The 24,970-nt window shown below is 43.4% G+C and overlaps 1 protein-coding gene across 6 annotated transcripts in view; it reads right to left on the reverse strand.

The window, feature by feature from the left end:
- Il1rap (interleukin 1 receptor accessory protein) overlaps positions 1-21,104 on the reverse strand; it is a 136,722-nt gene extending 115,618 nt beyond the window's left edge. For 3 of the 6 annotated variants that reach the window (XR_004387657.1, XR_004387656.1, XM_032900048.1), the window contains exon 1: positions 20,919-21,104. The gene's annotated coding sequence lies outside the window, so the exon portion shown is untranslated. The remainder of the gene's footprint in view (positions 1-20,918) is intronic. The other 3 variants (XR_004387658.1, XM_032900049.1, XM_032900050.1) reach the window with 2 other exon arrangements.
- Positions 21,105-24,970: the final 3,866 nt, after the last annotated feature.

Here is a 24,970-nt window from a genome sequence, read left to right on the forward strand (position 1 = left end):
TGTAGAGATCTGTGATATATTTGCTTTCCCCACAACCAATGCACCTGTGAAATAGTCCTGGTTGGGACATTAGCAACTATGGGTGTGCTGACTGGGGGACCCTGACAATGATAGTGTGAAAGACTAGGCTGATCTCCAGCCTGCAATGTTAAGTGTGGCCATCAGGATGCCCTGCTATGTGGAGGAAGACAGTATCTGAAAGGGAAGGTGCAGATGGATATCTGGTCGTTCAGTGGTCCACATTCAGCGCGACAGAACTGGTACACTTTTAATAGTATGTTGGTTTATTTGTAATTGATGTTTCTATTTTTCTTCTTTTTCTGTTTAATCTTTTGCACCATTTTTACACTATAAATATAGGGCCTCTGAACTGGAGTGTAATAATTATAAAGAATTTCAAAACACATAGAAAGTTTAAAACAAGATGCCAGTGACCAGATACTAGATCCAGGAAGAAAGAAGCAGTGCCAAGAGACATGAGAAGAGAGAGGGACACGAGAAGGCAGAACATCTGATGATGATCCAGGGCCGGAAATAAAGGAGATCCTACTGAGATTACCAAAGATCCCTTTTCCATTTTATTTTATTTTGCATTTTAGTTTTGGTAAATGTAGCCCATGAGGAAAAATTCTTTCTCTGAAGTCAGACAGAATCCACTCCTATTCTTGTGATATTTGTGTCCAGGTGCCTGATTGTTAGAGCAGCACACAAACAGCTCTCCTGACAGAAACCTCGACGTTGTTTATTCCTCTGGGTGATAGTCACCTAATTGTAGCTCTTCTCAAATAACAGAGGGAGAAACACACTTGATAGTGGGGTGAATCCTTTGTACCCTCTCACTGAAAGCATAGGCTCTCTCACAAGCATACACTTACAGCCCCCTCTGAACATGTGGCACAACGCCTTGCCTTACAGAGGAGAGCTGTGGAGATTGGTTCTGATCACATATGACAGCTTCAGACTCCACTAACCCAAAAGCAACCAAAGGGAAGGGAACTGGTAGACATGCTCTCTTGATAATGCTCCCCATGGAGGAGTTGTAGGATGATAGCTGAAGATGTAGGCAGGGTGAAGACTTGAATTCCCTGAGGCCAGGGTAAGACAGGTTTCCGAATCTCCAGTCAACCCACAGATGCTACTATGCTTGCTGCTCCATGAGTCCAGACATTGAAAAGGGCAATGAGGCATTGTGAAGATAGGGCTAGCTATTAGCACTGACCACTTCTGGGTTTAGAAACTGACACTATTAATGATATTCCGTTATGCTTGCAAACAGGAGCTTAGCATGTTTGTTCTCTGTGAGGATTCACCCAGCACCTGACTCAAACAGATGACAAGACCAACAGCTAATCAATGGATGGAGCTTGAGGACTATTATGTAAGAGTTGGGGGGAAGAATTGAGGGCCCTGAAGAGGATAGAAACTCCATAGGAAGACCAACAGAGCCAACTAACTTGGACCCTTGGGGGTTCCAAAGACAGAACCATCAACCAAAGAACAACCATGGCTGAACCTAGATACCTCCCCCCTCCCCCCAGCACGTATGTAGAAGTATTTTAAATGGAAAAACTGTCTAAGTAGGGAGAGAAGCAGATGTAACAGATTTTTATGTATCTGTGTGGGTAGGTAGAGACAGCAATGAGCACTCATTGAACAAGAAAGAAGCTTTAAAAAAAAGAGATAAAACAATTTGATCAAAACTTACAATACATAACACTGGGTAAAATATTAGAGGAAATCAAGGACTCTGACAAGAGTCATATAACCTGCAAAGAACTAGACAAGGAAGCAAGGGGAACAACCCTAGAGAGGTATGCTGGGGGCAAGGATGCAGATCCTCCTGACGTTGTGGTAATGTTGCCCTGACTGCAGGAAATGGAAGGAAACTCCTCCGGCCAGCAACGACAAGATTGGCACATCCCAATAGTTAAAATGAATTATGCAAAATAACAGGTCTCCAGCATAGATCCAGATAACTGGTTTTCTTTCTGTTCATCACGACCTAATCTCAAATGAACAGTTTCTTCAAATTAGTTATTTACCATGAAACTAGGAAGTATATACTGCCCCAAGCTCTTCACAATGCCCTCCCTGAGTGCTCCAAAATCAAGCAGCAACTAGGTGGGAACGCGTCATTTACATTTATCCTCAGATCCTGATCATTTGTGGGAATGTTTCATGGTACAATATCACAAAAAAATAAAATAAAAATAAAAAATAAAACAAATGAGGCCATGAGAATACATAGTGTTTTGCACAGCTGCCGACATGGGGAGGTTTGAAGAAGGGTCAAGACTGTCAGGAGACAGAGATGACACACAGGATGCCCAGGAAGCTCACAATAATGCAAAAGCCTAAAGGACAAGTTGACTGCTTGCTGTCTAGCAATTCTGTTCGTGGTAAAAGAGACAAGGGAGCTCAAGTAAAGGCATCTAATAAATTCTCTGTCAATACTTCTTTAAGGGTCTGTCCAAATCAGTGAAATCTTTAAACATAACACTGGCTCTGGGATAGGAGATCTCACTGGCTTAGAAATGAGCCACAGGTTATCTCCATCTGGAAGTAAATAAGTCTACCGACAGCACAACATGCAAACACAATCACCAAAGACAAACAAACAAACAAAGGTTTAGATATAGAACATGTACCCGCTGTGTAAAGTTAACAGGAGAGTAGAGGTAGACATATGTGTAGTCACTCGGACACACTTTCAACTTTGTTGTTTGTTTTTAAACATTCACAGTGATGTTAGAGGAGTTTGTACCGACATTCTAATTCATTTTGAGTATGTGGGAATACTTCATATCATATCCCAGTCTCTCCTTTGAGCATTCACCTGTCCTCCCTCCAAGAGTAACAGAACCACAGTTACAAAAGAGATTGTGCACGGATCTAAATTTGCCTCTTTTCCCAGATCAGTTCATGTAACTCTATCTCATTCCTTTTAATCGCCAAATAGGATTGTCCTGCCTCGCTACACCATAGGTATTTCAATTATTTCCCCATTAACAGCATTTCGATTATTTTTCTTTCTTTTCTTTTAAATCCCCTTTTATACATGCCACACTGAGGTTTATTTTCCTTTAAAACAAAGACACAAATAGCATTCTACAATGTCACACAGTAAAGAGCCGAAATGAGTCTGTTGGCTGAGGATAGCAACAGTAACGTCCGAATGAAGGGAAAAGGAAGAGCCACACCATGAAAGGCATGATGAGTCTTCACTCCCACAGGCAGTAGCAATGACTGCATAGTATCCGTTATCAGTAAGTGCCCAATAGCCAAAAACTAGGCCAACCAACCTTTAGACAACAAACTAGAATGCAACAACGTAGGGGGAAAAGAGCCAGCTTTCTGTCCAGGATGTCTCCTTTTCTCCTCATTCGAACTTAGTTATCTGGGATCCTGTGTCAAAGCAGACAAGGAGCAAACTAAGGAAAGGACATTTATAAGCAGACATGTTCGTGAGGAAAGCCAACATATTTACAAAGAAAGCAGCTTGGGGGGTGGGGTTGGCTCAATGGGCAAATGCAGAAGCATGAGGAGCTAAGGAAAGAGCTGTACATGTATGAAAATCTGAGTATGCATTAGGCGACATTCATATGTAAAAGCCAGGCTTGGCACAGCCTCTTGTGCTAGGGACCCGGAGTTAGAAGGTAGGGGTTGGAGAGAGGTGGGTTGCTGGGGCTCACTGGATATCAGCATCACTAAAAGGGGCAAGTTCCAGCTTCAGCAAGAAACCTTGTCTCAGGGAATAGCCTCCCCTGGACTCTGCATGTATGTGTGCCTGTAACCACGTAAACATATGTGTGCACACATATGCTACACATACAGAAAAATAATACTCTTAACAGAAACGGATAAAATACAAAACAAAGAGAGTCAAAGATAGGAGTGACTATGGCTGTTTACTGTTAGGGTTTTATTTGTTTCCATGGGTCCCGGGGATATTAAATGCAAAGTGAAAAATAATGGCTTTTCACAAGTATGAATCAACAAATGCATGGTTTCCCAGGATACTTGCAGTAAGACTGCAGTGTAGCTCAGAAAACACTTCAGAAAAAATTCCCTGTCTAGATAGATACAAGGTCTGCGATCACAGGTGACCTGAGGAAGACATTGGCTCAACCAACCCCCACAAAGGACAGGAGGCCAAAAGAGTGAATCACTAGATTGATCCTAAATCAGGGAGTGTTTCGAAACCATCAGAGATCTAGCACAAGGCATGTGGATTTTATGCCATCATCTGATGCTTTCCAAGGACTTTAAAACTAATAGGTAGGGACTGAAGCTTAGCCTTCTTTTCCACCCTATGACCTACAACTCACACAGCCTTGGTTTGCAGAAAAGTTACTTTCTTTTTCTCCTCACAGTCGTCAGAAATATGAACGTGAGTATCTCTGGGGAGGAGCTCAGCCTGAATCGTAGTGCTTCATTTTTCTGATGAAGGAAAACCCAAAAGATGGAAAGAAAATCTGTTGACGTCTGGACTCACAGTGCGTGACAGAAGAAAATATATCCTATATATTTGTGAAGGGAAAACAATGCTCTACATGTAGACAATAAGCGAATCTGGCTAGCAGGTTCTTCTGGCCATCGACCATCATTATTCAACATCAAACAACTTTTATAAAAGAGCCTCACTCTTTCTCTCAGTTGTGGTCATCCTAGTAACCTAAAGGCGGTGCATATGAATTCACACTGCTAAGGACACAGGAAACTTAGGATCCTAGCTCGGAGTAACCCTGGACAGGGACCTCACAGATGCTTTTTAAATGCACAAAACTGAACATGATGAACTTTTAAGCTTTCCAAAGGCTCTCAGTCCTGTTTCCAACTGGCTGTCAGCAGCCTGAGAGAAGGTAAATGGGGTTATCCTGGTGGCAAACAAAGTTGACTGGATGTCCTTACCGGTCCTCTGTTACAACAAAGGCTTTCCGAGAATTACTAGAACAGTGCTCTCCTGTTCCCAAGCCTGCAGCCTGTAATTTGCTGTTATTTTGTTTCACTCTCTGACCCTTCTTATCTACCAAGATCGTCCCTGGAAAATCAGTAAGAACCCCAGAAGTCAATAATGTCATTGTGAACATTGCTGGGACACAGAAGCTGAGACAGGTAAGACGCCGTGCAGGATGCTGATAAATCCCGAGTAGAAATGCGAGGGTGTCTTTTGATTTCTCAGTTCAGGCCTTTCTCAGACGATAGAATCATGCTTTCTCCGAACTCTGCGGAACGTCCCCTAAAAATAACATGCCATTTAGATGCCAAGAAAGATTTATTTCTAAACAAGTAAGGGTCCTTGCATTTAAAAAAAAAAAAAAAAAAAAAAAAGCTTTCGGGCTCCCAATAAGCAAAGCTGCTGGGGAGGCTGAAGCTGCCTTTCTCTCCCATCACACAAGCTAAGATTTATGGCGCACATGGGAAATCTTGGCCAAACTTCCTACAGGCAGCTCTGAACAGATCCCCGTGGAGTTCCGGCAGCTAGCAAGTTTGTAACATTTTTATTTCTTGGCAACAGTTGGACTGACCTAACTAAAGATATCTAAGCATGCTGGGGCTGCCTGATAAGGGAGAGAAACGCACAGTTTTGAGATATCCCGGCGTGATAGACGTGAACAAAACTATCTCATCGGATGAAGCTGAAGTGGGTTGTGAAGCATCTGTGAAGTACGACGGGCCAGATCGCCTTACGTAACTCCAAAGCACTGACCATCCAGCTCTCAGGGAGATACTCCTTCGGTCCAGAGTGAAGAAACTGCTTGAATTCTGGCATTCGGGGATTATCCTATTTGGACAGCAGAGCTTTGGAACCAGTAATAACACAACTGAAAAGGTTGAAAGAAAAGAGGGTGAAGACGACGGCTACATCCCTGACACCGTGGCCTGCTAGCTGCTTGCCTTTGAAATGACAAGAAGAAGAAACCTCTCTGAAAGACGCTTTTTCATCTCTGGCCAGCTGCGACCAGGGATATTTTTTTTTTCAGGGGCGCTTCTCTGGTTTGATTGGAACTTGTTTCTGGGTGTGCCGCCCTTCCTTCAAGGGCTTTGCCCTAGGCAAGGCTGCATTCAAGAGTACAAAGTTAAAAAAGAAAGAAAGAAAGAAAGTCCAGAGCCGGCAGCCAGTGGGTGGCTTTTCCACACGGATGTGCACTTCCCACGTGCTCTGGTCACAGACAGGACTGGGCTGGTCAGGGGCCCTGACGGAACGGTGCCAGGCCCAGACACAAGTCCTCCATTCTGACAGGCTGTGCTGCCAAGCGGGAAGGAGCAGCATCCTTCCTCATCCTAAGTCCCCTTCTTAAATCGAGTAGTTGTTCTGAAGAGGGCAGCACAGCGGGGGAGGAAGGAGCAAGCATCTCTACTTGGTATTAATTATAACAAGGGGAAACCTTTATTCCCAATATAAAGTTTCTAAGTGAATTCAAGACAGACTCTCCGGCCCGGAAAGACACTTAAATGTCATTTTGATTCAGACTCTTTTGTTTTTTCCCCCCAATATTCAAATTTTCCTCTAAAGCCTTTGCCAAGTTGCCGTTTAGGCTCTCTTTAAACATCTGTTGTGATAGAGAGAACCCATTACTGGCCTCATTTTCACATGGCCTTCTCTATAATGAAGTGTTCAAATATGGAGCTGAGTCCTGGTCCTCTGTCACTGTGTGACTGTGTATAACTACCCTGACTGAGATCTCTGCAACAAGGTCAGACAAGTGACCCTCTTCAACTGAAACATCTGGATGCAGCTGTCAGTGCACAATTTCCGTTATCTCCCGAAGCTCACTTTCCAAACTGGAGGAACCAGGCTAGTTCCCCTACTCCCCTTCTCCCACCCTGAGGATGAGGAAAAAACATACCCAGGCCATGAAAACAACATGAAAATGACAGCGATCCATTAAGGTATATCCTATGGGGTTGGAGTCTCAAAGAAAATGGCTACAGAGAAGAAAGCAGTAGGGGCCAGTGGGGCTGGGTCCGCCCACTGTGAATTTCGAGGAAACTGTCAGACACACCAGCTTATTAACTATGTCTCTGTTACAAAATACTCAGATGTACATAGAAAGAAACTACGGAGGAGGAGCCTGGAGATTCGGGGTAAGGCTTAGTGCCCTGCAGCAAGGTTGAGGGCTTCAAGACTGGCTTTAATGCCGTGCAAGCTACGGAGCCATGCTAAGCCTCAGTCTAAGCAAGATGAAGAGTCAGGAAAGTGCTTCATCGTGTTTGTGTGTGTGTGTGTGTGTGTGTGTGTGCATGAGTGTGTATAACTCCTTTAGCACCTGGCACAGGTTCAGCACTTGATCACTAGCTAGTGTTATTATTCTTTCCTATCATTATTTGAAGGCTAACCTTTGCTTCTGCTACATATTTCCTGAAACATTGTAATAAATATAAGGGGTTGGGACTATGAGGCGAAGGTGAGTACTGAGCCAAGAGAAAGAGCACGTTGCACTCAGAGAACCTATGCTAGATCTTGAAAGGCTGGTTATAAATAGGTTTGGCTGATTCTACACAGGGCACGCTATTTGCAAAGCCAGACATTTAGTCTTTTCGACACCAGAAAACTTCTCTTCCCAGAGATGTACGCCACATAATGGCACTTGTGCGAGATTGCTTTGGTACAAGGCCTCTATTTCCCTAAAGTTCCAGACGTCCGTCACTAGCTACAGAAAGAGAGGATGGTACGGACAACTCAAATATTTTTGCACTGGAGTCCTCTGCACTGAGTGGTGATCCCAGGTCATCTCATGTCCGGCTTCTTGGCTGATGAACTCTCAGGCCATGTGGTACTGGATGTTAAGTATCGGTTTTAAGTGGGTCAGGACAAGCGAGGAAGTAAGTTCAGCTGCATCTTGACAGGTAGGAAGCCAGCAAATACAAATTGTAAACATTCAAGAGCGTGTCCTAGGAGTGCTGACTGGGAAGACTTAAGAAATAGCTCGGTGGAGAATGTGCTCACCACGGCCTCTGAGTCCTTGCTCGGTCATATTTTTGTAAAAGACACTTGCCCCTTTACCTTGCCTTTGATGGAAGCTTTCAAACTGCTACAGGGGAGGCAAAGGAGCAGTACCACTCAGGTTACCAGAAACCTGCCGTTTCAGTGGAAAGGGACCTTGAGAGTGACCATGTCTAAATACTATAGACACATTTAGAACAGGAGCACAGCATGACCAAAGATGTGTCCCAACAACACTGTTGGTCAGTGGTGCTGAGAGATGGAAATGGGTTATCAGCGAAAGATGCTCACGGAACACGCAGAACCCCAACAAATGCGATGCAATTATCGAGGGCTGAGTGGCCACTTGATAGTCATTTCAACCTCTGAGCTACAGTATTCTCACGTCCAAATGAGAACAAACTGACCTGACAGAGCTGTGATCAAGTCAAGTGGCATAATAGACACACAAGCATGCTGTAAATTGGTAGGCTCTTGGCTATGCATCAGAAAATGCTCCTTCTGCCGCTTAGGAAAGACAAAAACGCATTGGTTTACTGATGCAAAGAAGGAATTTTCTTTATGGGATCTGTCCTCTCAAGCCGATAATAACGTGGTCCCATTTAAGCCAAAGTTCCACTACGTGCACACTTCTGCTCTTCACATGTGAGAGAAAGTCATCCTCCTGGACTGGTGAAGAAGGTATATAGCCATGTATTTATGTCACTATAGTTGAGGATACAGATTGAAGTCATTGCGGTTCACAGTGGGCAGTGTCCTACAGCAGCCTGGACGAGTCTGTGGTGCCTTTGGAGCTCCACAGCTGAGCACATCACTGGGCACTGTTGCTCACTTTCTCAATGGAAAGCACATGAACTGTTCGTCTGATGCCTGGAAGATCTGACTCTTCAAGTCTGAAGCCAGGCAGCTATGACCATACAAGGCTGTGTACATCCACCCCTTGTGTGGGAAACTGGTTATTGGCATAAGGCAGAGAGAATAAAGGGCTGCAATTTGTCCTCATGGCTCCCACACCACCTTCCTCTCACCACCAGCTTTTCTTTACTAGTGCTGCCTTGACATGACGTCTTGTACCAATTCTTTCACAAAGTCCTTGGTTAGAGACTTTTATCATACACCTAGGCTCCCCTTTTGTGCCCTTTTATTATCCTTTGCACATAATTGGATCCTCCACCGTGTGTGTGTGTGTGTGTGTGTGTGTGTGTGTGTGTAGATCGTTCGTCAAAGAAAATCATCAAACTAGGTTCACTAAGACACCTGGGTTTTACTTACTCTATGTGAGAAGACAGAAACTTCTCCTTTGAGTCATTTCATAACAGCAACAACAAACTAAATGCTATAGTTTGAATAAGTTTCCTAAATCTGGAGTGTTCGAAATTTAACTCCCAACTGAGCAGTGTCGAGAGGCATGCCATTTAGGTGGTGATGAACCAGGAAGGGCTCTCTCTGCACTCCTGAACATGTTAATGCCATAGTGCTGGGCTGGCATTTGTAATCAGGGAAGTGGGTTGGTACAAAAAGGAGTTCAACTCCCTTTTCTCTTATGTGCAGAAACACTGTCTGGTTGTTCTGTCTTCAGTCTGGAGGTCATGCAGCATGATGGTTTTCCAGATATGCTCACTCTACCATGGACTCGCCACTAGAAGCAGCAGAAATAGATCTCTTGTTTCTCGTGCATTCTTCAGTTTTAGTCATTCTCTTATAGCAACTGAAACGGAGCTGCGTGTAAATAAGCACCACCTCGGCATCTGCCAAAGACGTAAACAAATGCATCTACTTAACAGCACTGGGTGTGCTCCATGAGCTGTGTACACACACACACACACACACACACACACACACACACACACACACACACACACACAGCCAAGCAAGGAAAAGCTTCTTAGCCTTGTCCCATTTCTCCGTCAAACATCATCCTTTATTACAGAGTGGGCTCCCCTGGTGCTGATAGTCTGCACGGTTTTGTCTTTAAGAAAAATAAAGCAAATTAAATGTAAGAGATATGTGATTTTCCTTATTATCACAGCCCATAAAGCATACATGGGGGTAACGATGGCAATGGTTTGCTGCTGTTGTCTTGGTTTGGTTATTATTGCTAGTTAGTTATTAGTTAGTTGGTTGGTGGTTGGTTGGTTGGTTGGTTGGTTAGATGGTTAGTTAGTCAGTTAACTAGTTAGTTAGTTTCTAACTGAGGTTTACAATTAACATTTAAAGTATTTGCAGCGGGAGTTAAATAGGATCATGAACACAAGGCTTTTGGCACAACTCCCAGCACAAAGACCTTGGACCTGCCTTAGGTTCTACATTGGCAACTCCATGAACTGACCTCCATAGGTGTTCTGTGGAGAACTGCTTTTCTTCCTTGACTCGGGATGCCCCACAGTCATGCTAGAATACAAAATAACTTTCCAGCTTGGCAGAACCAGTCTGGAGAAGGGTAGGTGGGATTGGAAGCAAAGCCTACAGGTCTCAGAGCATCTTTGCTTCTATGCAACCCCAGAAGCTGGCTGTTCTAATAACATGGACTTTCAGAATCCAGAAGGCATGTTTGCCCCGAGCAAGATGTCACAGTGGGCCCTGCAACAAAATTAACATCAGTGATTATGAACGGATCTTTGGCTCTAATTTTTGAAGGGGATAGATTAAAACAAGCACAACTAAAAAATCGCCCTGTGTCCATAAGCATATGCATGTTATTTTAGTCCGAAAGATAATAAAAACAGCAAAAATGGCCTGAGTACTAATTACATTCCAGGTGCTATTCAAAGCACATCTTACATATATCTTATTTAATCTCCAAAATGGCCAAGAACACAGATCAAGAAGCACATTTAGGGAGGCAAAAGAATTTGACCAATCACAGGGTGCTGATATGGTTCACCTGCCTGGATAGGCTCAGCCTGCAGCCCAGGTTTTTAATCACTAAATGGTAAGGAAGAGATGGAGTCTCAAAGAACAGACTACATATTGATTCCTAGATTAAACACACTTATTGAACTAGTTCTCTTAAACAACAGGAAGTAGGCGGGACAAAATGAAAATGGGTAAATATTAAGGTCATCTCTTACAAAGTTAGGAACAGGGTCATTGTACAGGCAGGACCAGTGACCACTTTTACAAGTTGGACCTTCATGTATTGTCCTGCAGAATGCTGACTGTAACTATACCTGCCTCATAGGCTAACTCTAAGCTTTTAAAAAATGAATATTTATAAATCATGTGAAACAGGACCTCGCATGTAGTGCCAAGCTATTGGGGCCCATATTAAGATGCACTAATGAGACCGTGTATGGACAGGCCCATAAGGCTCCACAAGGAAATTGCCTGCCCTTCTAGATGGGGGAGAAGCTGTTTAAACTCATGGAGTCAGTGTAAAGAGACTCATCGTGTGTGGAATTATATACGCCCACTCTTGAGCACAGCAGGGTTCAAAAGCTGGTAGCTGAAGATTTACAAGGAAGTGATCCTAGCCTCAATGTTTTGGGGAACTGATTACATAAAACTCCTACACAGGACTGTAAAATTCCCCGCTGAATTGAATTGAGCAACATGCATACGTTTCCTTCCATTACTTAATGCATTTGGAAAGGAGATAGACTCGTTGGAGGAAAACCAACGGAACCCAGTTTTGCCCATTTTACCTATTTTGTTTTTCTTTTAGGATGTTCTAATGAGAACTAGAGTCTTTCTCTGGAACTAAATTGTCTTTCTCATCTGCTCATGGTGGCTAGTGCCAGGTCAGGCTGGCTGATCAGCCTATCAGGTGAATAACTTGCTTGGCTTCATTCCCTGTGAACCTCCCTGCCCTACCCTGTGTTGACATTCCACAGTCCTTCCTGGGATTTCCAGGCTCCTTACTACTGCTGTGGGGCGACACGGTTCTTATCCCTGATGACCACAAAACTTTATTTCCAGATGTCTCCCTAACCCAGCCCTCACCTCAGCACAGACCTCCAGTCTATCCTGGCTCTGTCACAGCCTTCTCTGACTACCTCAGTTAAAACTGTCCTCATTCATCTTGTTTTGCTCTCTTTTCTTGTAATGTACTTGCCTTCCTATCAAATCACCTTAGATAGATGATAGATAGATAGATGATAGATAGATAGATAGATAGATAGATAGATAGATAGATAGATGATAGATAGGTAGGTGATAGATAGAGAAATAGATAGATGATAGATAGATGATAGATAGATAGATGATAGATGATAGATAGATAGATAGATAGATAGATAGATAGATAGATAGATAGATAGATAAGTTTTTAATCTTCCTCTCAAACTGATACTATTGCATCCAAACAAGAAAGTATTCAATGCCTCTAATTGCAGTGGCAGATTTCAACCACTCAAAAAGATATGGTTAATCGGATTTGTATTTATATATACATACACAGACATATATGTCATCATTAAGGATTCTAAATAAAATCCTCATCACATCTACCTATATTCATGTACACATGCATACATAGACATACATACAATATATACATATATATATACATACATACATACATATATATACAACATATGCACAAACCATATATGTAGATGTTTATGTTTTTAAATAATATGTATGTTTGTACATACATGTGTGTGTATCAAATTGTTTCAGTATTACATATACACATATACCACTTATTTTCTTATCCAGTTCTAGATATTTCTTTCCACCTCTCCGGGACAAATAATCACATTGGCATCTACCCAGGTACTTGTTTGTTCATCACTGACTCACGGTTGGGAAACATCTCTAGACATACTTCTAGCCTCCTCCCATGTGACAGTAAACACATGCTCCTGACCATGTATATTTTACTTTCAAGTGGGGCTGGAACAAAAATAAACAGTAGACTAAATAAGTACGGTAATTAAATAATGTGTGGAAATTTGAAAGACACACCTAGGGGATAAATGGAATATGCTGACTATAAATTTACAGATAAGAGAACTAAGTCTAAACAGGCTAGGCATACAGTATCTGAGACTTAAATCTTATCCTAAATCCAACGCCTCCAACTTTTCAACAACTGTTTCAAGTCCTGTCTCCATCAGTCACACGCTACAATTAGAAGCCTTGCTTTGTGTGCGCTGTCATTCTAGAATCTCGCCCATTTCCAAAAATTGAACGAACTTTATTTTAGTAAGAACTGAATCCCCCATGAACAATTTTGAAGAGCTTAAGAAAGGTAAGCTTTTATACAGTCGTAACTCCAGAATCAAAACAGAAGCCGGAGATTGCAGAATTATAAATATATTAATTTGTTACAGATAATATATTATATTAATATCTGTATTATAACTATGTATCATAACATGATTTTCTCTATTTTGTATAAATATATAATATAGAATTATCTAGGATTATACATATTGCAAAATATTATGGTGATAAACTTTGCTTTATATTTTTAAGGCTCTATTTCTGCTTCCAAAACAGCAAATGTCTAGATGGCTAACTCAGCTGACTCCTTTCTCTTCCCATCCGCAAACCTGGATTTCACAGCATGGAGGAGTCTGCAGTCAGAAAACTACTGTGCATCCCCCAGACAGAGAGGTACCTTTACAGATCTGTAGCTCCATGAGTCTCACTGAGACCAAGAGCCTGCCGAGTGTCTGCAACTGTGACGCCTCACAAACTGCGGGGTGCAGGCACCTCTGTGGAAAGAATGAAGCTCTGCCCTCAGACTTGCACACATTTGCCCACACTTTACAGATTCGAAGCAGCTACCTAAGAAAGTGTTCTATCCATATCCTCATCCTTCAGTTTCAAATAACCGGCCTGCAGAAGAATTCCATGCGTGCCTAGTGGGCTGAATGGCTGGGGACTGGGAAGAACATGGTGTTGGTCATGCGTTAAGAGGTAGAAAGGGAGATGATCCAAGTCTCTGTTCCAATGTTTACTGCACCCAAAGGCCTTAGCAATTGTTTAGTCTTTTAAAGACTGTGGATAAAACATGTTGGCAACGTTTGATCTAATTAGCTCAGATCTTTCAATTTTACAAAATAATAATTTTATATCTATGTGCATATATGAACATCATAACAAACATTACTGAACATTGAAATGAAACATATAAACAAAAGCTGTTGGTATTTGCACACAGAGCATCTTGTACTGTCTTATCTAGTGTCCACATGGACATGCCTGGGAAATATCACTGCTGTTAATCATGACAGAGGTCAATGCGCCCATGCACAAGACTTGTAACAAATCATGGCATATGACTGACACCTACCAAGCACATGACGATATGGGTGGGTTTTATTATCTTATTGTGGAGATGATAGTGATAAGAAGGCAGAGAAAGAGCAAATAACCTCTCCAAAGTCAATTCCGGAAAGGTCATCTGATGTCTAAGCCACCTGTGTCACAGAGCCACAATTTAAGTCACAATAGCTTCCAACAATAACTGGCTTAAAGGATTTCGCTGTCAATGAAAAGAACATCTTCAGATACCTGGATTTATAATACGCTCCCTTCTCTTTTCTGTTCACTTTGAAATTGATTGGGAGACTGAGGAATGAGCGAAGTCATAGGGACACCCGACAGGTGCCACTCGGGAAGAAAGGAGAAGCAACTGCTGGACAGAAGCTGGAACAAAAGGGTTACCTGTCCCTAGGTTCACCCGAGGTCAGTCACATTAAAGGATAGGGGAGATGGACTCCTCACCAGCTGTAGAAACCATAAGATCCAAGCTCACTGCAGCGGCCCACTTCCATGGAAACTTCTTTCACTCCGGGTTATGTGTTTGTGACATTGACACTACCCTTGGGGTCAGGACAAGCAACTACTTCCTTCCCTCTTTGCTGAAAAACATCCTTTATTAGAAAGAAATGTAATCTGCTCCCCACCCCTGCGGAAGTGAGATCCACACTTCTTAGAGTCTGTGGCGCTTTACCACTGGTCTCATCTCATAACAACAATATTTTTAAAAATTAAAATAATTTGTCTTACAGAAGCAACCTTTAAAGTAAACAATTCTGTGATGAAGTAGAAGAAAGCTAATTATGGGCCTATAACATCTATTGATCTATCAATCATTCAGTTTATCTCCTGTTTGGACAAGACATTGTGCTATGCAAAGGGTACGGTAAGTATTGATCAGGGACCGAGGCAAAGTTATAAGTAATTAGCCCACAGCATTCAATATGAAAATACATATTCAAGGTCTTATGAGCACTTAAGTGGGGTTTCACGAACTGGGTTGAATTGGGAAACGATTTGGAAGGAAAGAGGACAGTAAAAGAAGCAAGACCACAGCTGAGGACACAATATGGGGAACTCACAAAAGCAGCTACACTGGCCTACAGACTCTACAATACCAGATCCAGTAAACAGAGTCAAGCAGATGTAAGGCCTTGTACTTAGCATGTTCTGGTCTTCACAGGCTACATAAGCTTGGGCAACTCCGCTGCTTCTCTATGTTTTTTTCCTTCCCTTGAAAAAGTGATACAATTTTAGATAAATGAATGGATACACAGATGATAATAGCTATGTAGAGATAATAGGTGATAAATAAGATGGAGATAGAGATGATAGGTAATTGATAGACATATTGACATATAGATATAATGGTTATAAATATAATAGTTATTTTGTGCCTAAGTGAGAAGGCGAGATTACATGTGCATGCTTATTCCTCTTGTTCTTTTCTTTTTGGTAGGAAAATAAATTTGAGCATCAAACAAGAGTATTTTCTCTTCAGTTCCTTTTCCCCCATTACTTGATATTTGTACAGAGGAAGAACAGGAGGAGGAAGAGAAGGAGGGGAGGAGGAAGGGGAGGAGGAGGGAGGAGGAGGAGGGGAGGGAGGGAGGGGAGGAAAATTCAAACAAAACAAACCAACCATGTGATTATAGGATTGGAGACTTGAACCGATTCTAAAGAAGACGTCGGCTGTGACGTGGCAGAGTAACCTTGGAGTCTGTTTATACATTTCTCTCACATTTAGGCCCCAAATGAGCAAAGTAACATCAGGATTATTGTGTTGGTGTGTAGATGGGAATGGCCCACAGGTCTAAGAGCTGTTATTCAACTGCAGTCCATAGTTCCTAGCTCTAAGATGAAGTGAAATGATAGGTTTCAAAACATTACTAAATGTCTGCTCCATAACCTGGGCCAAATCTCAGTGTCCTCAAATCAGAGCACACAGAATCACCGCAGGGCTCCGACCATGGGGAGAACGTTCTGCACAAACTTCAGCAGAGGCAAATGAAAGGTAGCTGCTAAGTAGTGAAGATGATGACTTATCAGATTGACAGATGGCTAAAACTGTGAACAGAAAAATTAGTGTTTATAGAATATTTCCCATAAAAAAATATGCTAGGGTTGGGAATAGCAAGAAGATGACCAGAAATTCACGGTCACTTTTGGCTACACAGCAAAGAGGAAACCAGCCTGGATTATGAGTCTCCATCTCAAAAAGCAAATGAACAAACAAATGAAAGAAAGGAGGGAGAAGGAGAGAGAAGGGGGAGGGAAGGAGAGAGAGAGAGACAGAGACAGAGAGAGATGGGGAGAGAGAGAGAGATGGGGAGAGAGAGAGAGAGAGAGAGAGAGAGAGAGAGAGAGAGCCAGTCCTAGGAATAACTAGCTTCATGTACCAGCCAGAGTCTAGAACTCATGATTGATAAACTGCTAACTATTCCATCATAACAGATTACATATTCTACATAAGAAATCAATGAACAAATATGCAGCTAACCTGTATATATCCTCCAAGATATCAAACACCAAGTGTTCTGTAACCTTCTTGCTTTTCAGTGCTTTTCTTTTTCTTTCGCCCTACAGAACAATTTCCCAAATGGGCACAGAGCACGGTAGGTGGCTCTCTTTAATATGTCACAGGCAAGGCAGCAATGACTCACAAGATCATACATCTGTGGCACCAGCAGAAGCCTGAAGAAGTTGAGCTACAAATGAATCCATGTGCATGCTGAAGATAACCTTTCCGTTCTCCCTCAGCCCCATCCTCTGAATTCCTCCAGCCGCACTCTGCTTTCCTAACCAGACCAGGTAAGATCATGCTAAGCGTCTACTTTGGGGCAAGAGCAGACATGGGATCCCAAATGGCTAAACATGTCTCCTAGAGGTACATTAATAAGCCTGCTTGTTAGCTACTAAGGAGAGAAGCTTGAGACGGGAAGAATCTCCATAGACAAATAGCTTCACTGACTTTGTTCATCTTTCTCTATATGAACCTGTCAGCCCCCACAAGGACAGAAACTCTAGACCAGTGGTTAGCGGTAACAGCAAGGATTGGTTGCCTCGAATTGCTGCTTTTGCATACTTTATAGTTAGCCTTTTGTCCTTGCAACCAGCATACCTAACACGGAATCCTCAACAGAGGAGGGGCTAGTTTTGGATGTAAAGGTGTACTTCATGGTGGCTTGGGGCCTGCGCTCTAGGACAAAACATCACTGAGGGAGAAAGTTGTGGTACAGGGTTGCTGCTTACCTCATGGATAATAAGGACACACACACACACACACACACACACACACACACACACACACACACACAAAGAAAAGCAACTCTTCTGCTAATGTTTCCTATTATCCTTTTATTCTGTGTAGGCCTCCATCCCATGGGATGTCTGTATTCAGGGTGGGTTACCTCATTCACAATTAGTCCTCTCTGGAAATGCCATCCCCTGTCACATACATACACACACACACACACACACACACACACACACACACACACACTGAAGTGTATCTCACAAGTCTGTGTGATTCTACATTCTGTCACATTGACAATAAAGATTATTTCTTTATGTTCTCTCCAACCTACTGTGTCCCGGAAAATGGTGAGAGAAAGGGAGAGCACTAGACCACCTGTGGCTCTTCAGCTTTAATCATCATATTAGCAACCGACCAATCACAGGAAGGCAGGAGGAAGACGCCACCCAAAACAGGGAGATCAACATAGCCATCCATGATCTCTGTGCCTTGAGTATTTTTACTCCTAGGGTCTGAAGGCGCATCCCATAAAATACATGAGAAGGGAATCCTGCCTTAGAGTAGCATCGGGTGAGCTCTACATGGAGTCAACACCACAAACTCTACAGGGCCATGTTGAAGAAGTCTTCTCTTAGCAAAGAAGTAAGTGCTTTGTGATCTGAAATCACCGACCAAATAAAGTCAATCCAATAGTAAAGACATATTGTTCAAGTTCTAGTGGAGAGGTGGCAGGGTGTGAAGGGAAAGGGCCTGAAGGAAACTGAAGAACTCAAGGGTCTGAACTATGTTCCTAGGGCAGGGATTCACCAACCATGTGACCCCTGGAAACCTCTTGTTTCTGCAAATCTCACTTGAATTTTCTTTCTCAGGAATTGAGATAAGCTGAGAGAAGGTGTGATTTAACGAGCAGTTCTCTCCTGCAGGAACTTGATACTAGGCACCAAACTCCATCTTCACATGAGAGCCTCACATTTGAAAGTCATTGAAGAACCAGACAAAACAGAAGCTCCGACAGTTGAAACAGTTTTCCCATGGGTGGTCAGATCCAGAGTTTAAAATCAAGTAACTTTGACTACACCATAGGACCTGCCACAATTACTATGCCTGCCATGAACATCTCCAAGGGCTATTGTAAGCAATAAGGAAAATAAAAATGTGTGGAACACACTTGGAGATTTTCAAAGTTCTACACACACACACACACACACACACACACACACACACACACACACACACACACACACACACACACACACGCGCATGCACATGGGATGTATCAACATATACCAGGAAGGATAAAACTCAATATGCTTTCTTCAAAAATCCAGAACCAAAGGGACTTTCCATGCTCATCCAACCCCCCTTGTTTGACCTTATTTTTAAACAGTTCCCTTGTCCCCACAAGTCCCTGGTTTCTAAGCACACATTCAGACATATCCTGGCCAAGTCATCACAATGCAAGCACAAGGAACAAGGTGACAAACAGATGTGGCTATGTCCTTTGTCAATGCCTGCTATGGGAGGTACCAAGTGGGCAGCACCAAACCCCTCATCTCCCCTCAAGATGGACCCCGCGCCTTTCCTGGAGTTCATCAATATTGCACGCAATGCTGTGGGCTGTGAAGGAGGCCCCTTATAAATGTTAACTTCTCACTTCAGGACTTGCAGCACGCCAGTAGATGGTAGTAAATAATCGTATGGATCAAAATAAAACCAATTGTCATGCAAGTGGGGTGGAGGTATCTGTGGAAGCTGTTTAACTTGAAAAGACAACACAGGAAGGCTCATGTGAGCACATGTGTGTGCTTGGGTTTAAAGAGAGCAAATTAGTATCCAGAAGAGACTGAACCTAACGGTGTTACTGGACAATATGCAAAAATCCTTTTGCTTTCCGATGTTAGCTAAAGAATATGAAGTGGAGATGGACCTAGGAGCAGGGATAGTAGGCTGGGCACCCTCTATGGCGTTACCCCAACTTCAAGCTTCCTCTTCTTGTCCTTTTTATTATCCCTTAGCAAACACAAAACCCTCTTTCCAGCGTAGGATGCCTCCTGTCAAGGCAGTTCACAGGCTGGAGGCTTCATCTGAAAACGAGGAGGAAATTCACACTGTCCAAATGCAAATTTACAAGCAAGTCTACCTGTGGACCATATAGGGGATGCTCAGGCCTGGCGGGTAATGATGCCTGCCCCCAAACCTGAATACCGGAAGAATAGTTCCTTTCCTTTGACCTCTCCACACATGTGCGTACACACACACACACACACACACACACACACACACGCACGCACGCACACACACACACACACACACAACTGAAATAAAAAAATAATTTTTAAGTGCTCAAACTCTAATCAGGAAATACCATTCTATTTTTACATTTAAAACCAAAAAGTCACACTAAGGTAGTAGGAAATTACCCTTCTCCAAGCCAGTGAATCCAGGATCAGTACAGGGCAATATTTGCCAAAGTCACCAGGCCACGCACCACTCAGAACATGTCACTTGAACTGTTCTGTCCCATCCTCCCAACTACCCCGAGGACTCACAGTGAACATTCTAGTGTCCATTTTGCCACTTAAAATCGGCTCAGAAAGGTGAGCTAAACTGACCAAATTTACACAGCCAACGCAAGGCAAAGGCACAGACCGAAAGCTAACCTTTCCAGCTTATTGCTAGCCATAGATTATTGCTCGGCAAAGCATCTTACGTTTTCCGTGGCGCCTTGGTTCACAATTTCACAATCAGTGGATTTGCGGAGGGAAGGGGGCACCGGTCTCCTAATGAAAGCAGCAGAAGTTTGCTTTCGTGCTTTTGATTTTCTCTATAACTCGGATTCCTTATTCCCAGCCAGGACTTGGAAGTAGAAGGAGGCTTCAGGCACCATAAATCAGCTGTTTCTAAAGGACAGGCATCCAGTGCCCTGTACCCCCCAGGGAAAACACTTCTTGCTGTCTCAAAGACTAGGAGAATGGTGACCAGCACCTGCAGTCTCTTCCCTCTTCCTGAACTCACCGCCGGTAGAGACCCTAGGCTGGAGGGCAGGAGCGTTCCTCAGAAGGAAAAAAAAGCAGGTCAGGAAAGGAGCTAGCAAGGCTGCTTGCTGGCAGCCTCTCCCCAAGGGCTGTCAGAGCTGGGTCTGCGAGCGACGAGCTACGTGATGGAGTGGGTGTGCTGGGACACAGCCTCCTGCTCGCCTCAAGCTTACAGCGGCACTCCTGAGAACCCTAAGCACAGGGAGACTGGAATAGATCCCCCAAAAGACTGAGAACCCGCACAGCCCAGGGCAAAATAGGCCTCCAGTTGCCTAAGTTCGAACCCGGACTGCCCTACTAGCTAGTAGTGTGATTTGTTTAGCCTGGCTACCGTCTGGCTGGGTGTCTCAGTTTTGCTGTCTGTAAAACAGAAAGGTTGTGGAAGCCGATCTACAAGAATTCCTACTACCCGGAGTTACTGCGGATGGTCATTTCAACCCAGTCCTTCCTGCAAAGCAAGACTCACCTTACTGGGCCAGCCAAGCAGGCTCGGCGACAGCGACCAGATGGGTGCGGGTTGGCCGGCCACTGCCTCTTTCAGCGCCCTGGTCCAAGCCGAACCCAGGAGACCCAGATGCTGGCAGCCTTCCCCGACTAGCCTCTTACTTTCCGCCGCACTTTCTTTTTCCCCCTCCGGAGCTCCTCCCCCGCCACCGCGCGATTGGCCCCGGGATCCGGCCACAGGCTCCACCCGCCGCGGTGACTCGCGCTCCGCCCGCGATCGGGGCTTCCCAAGACTAGGGTTGGGGCGGCAGCGGGGCAGTCCCGCCCGCTGCGAGGAGGAGCCGCATGGGGCCCGCCCGCCGGCGACTGCTGGGCTGCGCTGGGTGCCCCCGCGTGGGCCACCCGGGCTGGGGCGGAGCGCGGAAGGAAGGGCTAGCCCTGCAGCCGGCTGGGCGCAGGACCAAATGCTCAGAGCAGGTACTGCGCCTCTGCACACCTAGACGCACGGTTGTGCTCCCCGCAAGATCGTAGTCCAGGAGCCCAAGTGGATCCTAGCTTATGGTTCCTTTGGTCTGTGTATTCACCTGTCACACACTAATGGCCATGAGTCGATTAAGGCTGCGCCCACCATACGCTGAGCTCCTAGAGCAACAGGAACCAGAGGCAGCACAGCCTTGTCCTCAGTCAGGAGCTCTCTATCGCTCTGCTAGAAGTAGCGGTCACTGATAAGAGTCTGTTCTGACAGCAGGACGTTATCAGTATGTCCACTGTTCATAATCAGCGAATAGTAAAATGAGAGGCAAACGCTAGCATTCAGGACCAGGAAGCTGAAAAGGCAGAATACATAGGTGATTGAGTGGAATAATTGATTACAGACGAAAATAATTTTCTATTCCTTCATTCTCCTGTCTTCATCCACGTCCTTAGAGAGGCTTCAACTGCCATCTCCACGGTACACCGCAGTTATGTAATCATCTGACGAGTTTTATAATGGCCTTCTTTAAGTCAATTTCCTTGTTCAAAGGCCTCCCCGAAAGCAAAGCTCTTTAAACCCTGTCCCCATTTCAGAGTATCACCAACTAAGGCAATCTGCCAAACACACTTGCCTCTTCCCACAGACCTTGCTCCTTGCCACCTCCTTGAAGTCTGCTCCACCCTCAAGCTACTTAACTGTGTCTTATTAATTTGTTTATTCAAGAAATTGAGTCCCAGACGAAGCAATTAAGCAATGAGGAAAGGAGTGTAAAAGGAAAGGGTGTGTGTGCATGGGGACAAAATAAGAGCCAAGAGTTGTCAGCCTCACTAAAGATTCTGGCTGTTCAACCCTCACACACTTCCCTGACATTGTAGAGCACTGGTTACATTTGCTTTGCTCTAACCAAAAGAACAACTTAAGTAATGGAAAGACCTACATTGACTCTACTCTACCAGATTTTAGTCCAGTCTTCCGCTCCAGTACCTATGTGTCGCATTGTGAAAAGAGGGGAGGCCATTCGCTTTCTGGACCACCAGAAAGACAAGGAAGGAAAAAGGCAAGGGACCAGATAGTATTGTCACATGCATGCTGCACCAACCTACTTCTTCCGGCTGGAGCTCACACCTACATTTCCAGACTCTCCAAAACTGTCGTTCAACACACAAACCTGTGGGCGACATTTCATATGCATACTGCAATAACGTCGTAAAAGAAGTAACAGAGACGCTCGTGTGTGGTTTGACTTCAAGAAAATTTAACCATTGCATTATTATCTATGTCTGGATATCCGGCACACGGTCCATGCCCACAAGATTGTCACTCATCCAAAGAGGGAATAATCCAGAACATTTTCGAAGTTACTGACAATAAGTACAAGTATACCTTGATTCCTTTCTCAAAGAGATTCATTAAACATAATCCAGGCACGAACTTTTTCTTTGAATGGAGTACACTTATTAAGCAACACACTAATGATTTTGTAGGTTACCTACAAAATAGAAGGCATAAATCCACCATAATGGCTTCAGATTTATTAATTCACTTAACTATTACAGTGTTATGCAAAAGATGGTCAGAAATTTTAAATAATTTCCTCAATGTTATAAATCTGAAAGTGGAAGGTATGGAAAAAAATCCCAATCCAGGCAGCCAGCATTGACTTTCCAAAGCACCCTCCTAGACAAAAATACCTCAGACGATCTAGAAGCCAGCAAGATTATGACAGTTGCCAATGGACCCAGATATTATCCTGGACATATAGCAGCTGTACATGACATGGAGATAGAGGCCATATTGACAAATATAGCATATCATGATTTCAGCCTACATAAATAGTAGAAATAAAAGTTAGCCAAAGCTATATATTCATATATTAAGGCATTTGTTATCACAATTACTACATCTGGGCATATATCTGAAAAAAACATGGATGATAATTATGGGATAAAGTGAAAGTTAAATAGACATATGGATAACAATTAAAAGGAATGTGAAAACCAATGCATTGTGGATTGTGTGTGGTCACTCTGTGCTAGTTCTTGATCTGACATAACGTATGATCGCCTAGGAAGTGAGTCTTAACGAAGACTGTCTAAACTTGGTTGGTCTGTAGGCTGGCCAGTGATTGGCTTAACAGAGGTGGGAAGCCTCACTCCAAATGTGGGAGGTGCCATTTCATTCCCGGAGCTCTAGACTGGGTGAAAATGAGAGCGTTAGCTGAGCACTGCTGTGCAAGCATTAAGCAATTGCTCTCTACTCTTGACTGGATAAAATACACTCAGTTCTCTCAGATTTGCCACCTTCTCCACTCATATGAATGACTGAGATGTGGAATTGGGAGCTAAATCAGCCCCCTTCTCTCTCAGGTCATTTTTGCCAGGAAATTATATCACAGAAGCAGAAAAAAAGAAAAGAAGCAAAAATATTAAAAACAGCCATCACCTTTTCCCTTTAAATACTTGGCTCATTATTGAAAGATTATTAAGAAAACAAAATTGTTCTAAATTATCCATCCACATAGTAGATATTCAATGGATAATTGTCTCCAAAGCAAATGAATGGATGACTAAATATTCTGTTTCTTTGCTGTTCAGCATCTGGACAGCAGATGTTTTGGACATGCAGAAGATACACAATAAATATCTTGTGGTTGATTGAGGTGTTTGGGGACAGCCATCACCTTTCCCTCTTCCACCTCTTTCTGCCTCTTTAGGCATCGTTAATTAACTGAGCAAAGCTGTAAGGGGCACAGGTTTGAAAGTTATTTTTCCAACCTCATCGATTAGGATGTTATCACGAATACGCCACTGTCAAGGGCTCTAACGACCTTGTTAGTGTTCAGGGGTCAACCTTCCGACTCCATCTTGCTTGACCACTCAAGCCGCATTAGACAAATTTGTCCCATTGATCCTTTTCCTTCAGTCATGCCTGACTCTGGTTTTCCTCTGCCCCATCTGCTACATTTTATGGGCCATTGTTAGATCTCTCTCTCTCTCTCTCTCTCTCTCTCTCTCTCTCTCTCTCTCTCTCTCTCTCTCTCTCCTTGGCAGGGACTATCCGCTCAGCCTAGGGAATGATTCTATTCCTTCTTTCAGTCATCTTATCTAGACACACAGCTTTCTAAAATATCTATATGATAATGACCTGCAAATTTAAATCTTCAGCCCGAACCAAAGACTAAACATACTGCTCGCCTCCTTCATATACATTCTTGATATTTCATGTACATCTCAAACTTCACATATTCAGAATGAAGCTCATTAAGGGCAGAGTTTCACAAGCCAGACTAAATCAGATTTCACATTCTGTAACACGTTGACATGAAATCACCATGTTGCTTCCTTTTCTCCTTAGTTTCAAGCTCTGTAAAACAGGAAGAATAGCATGTTTGCTCTAATGCTCCTTTAAAACTAAGTACCATATGAGAATAAAACTCTTGGGACAAACATCGACATCAGAAACTATTTGTAAGTACTCATTTTTTTTAGAGAATAAGTACTCATTTTTTTTTTAGAGAAATAATATGAGGGTGGTGGTACTGTTGGAACATTTGTATACATGACTGAGTCCCTTTTTTCAATCTCCAGTACTAAAGGAAA

Source organism: Rattus rattus, chromosome 4 (assembly GCF_011064425.1).
Source record: "Rattus rattus isolate New Zealand chromosome 4, Rrattus_CSIRO_v1, whole genome shotgun sequence".
Classification (NCBI taxonomy): Eukaryota; Metazoa; Chordata; class Mammalia; order Rodentia; family Muridae; genus Rattus; species Rattus rattus.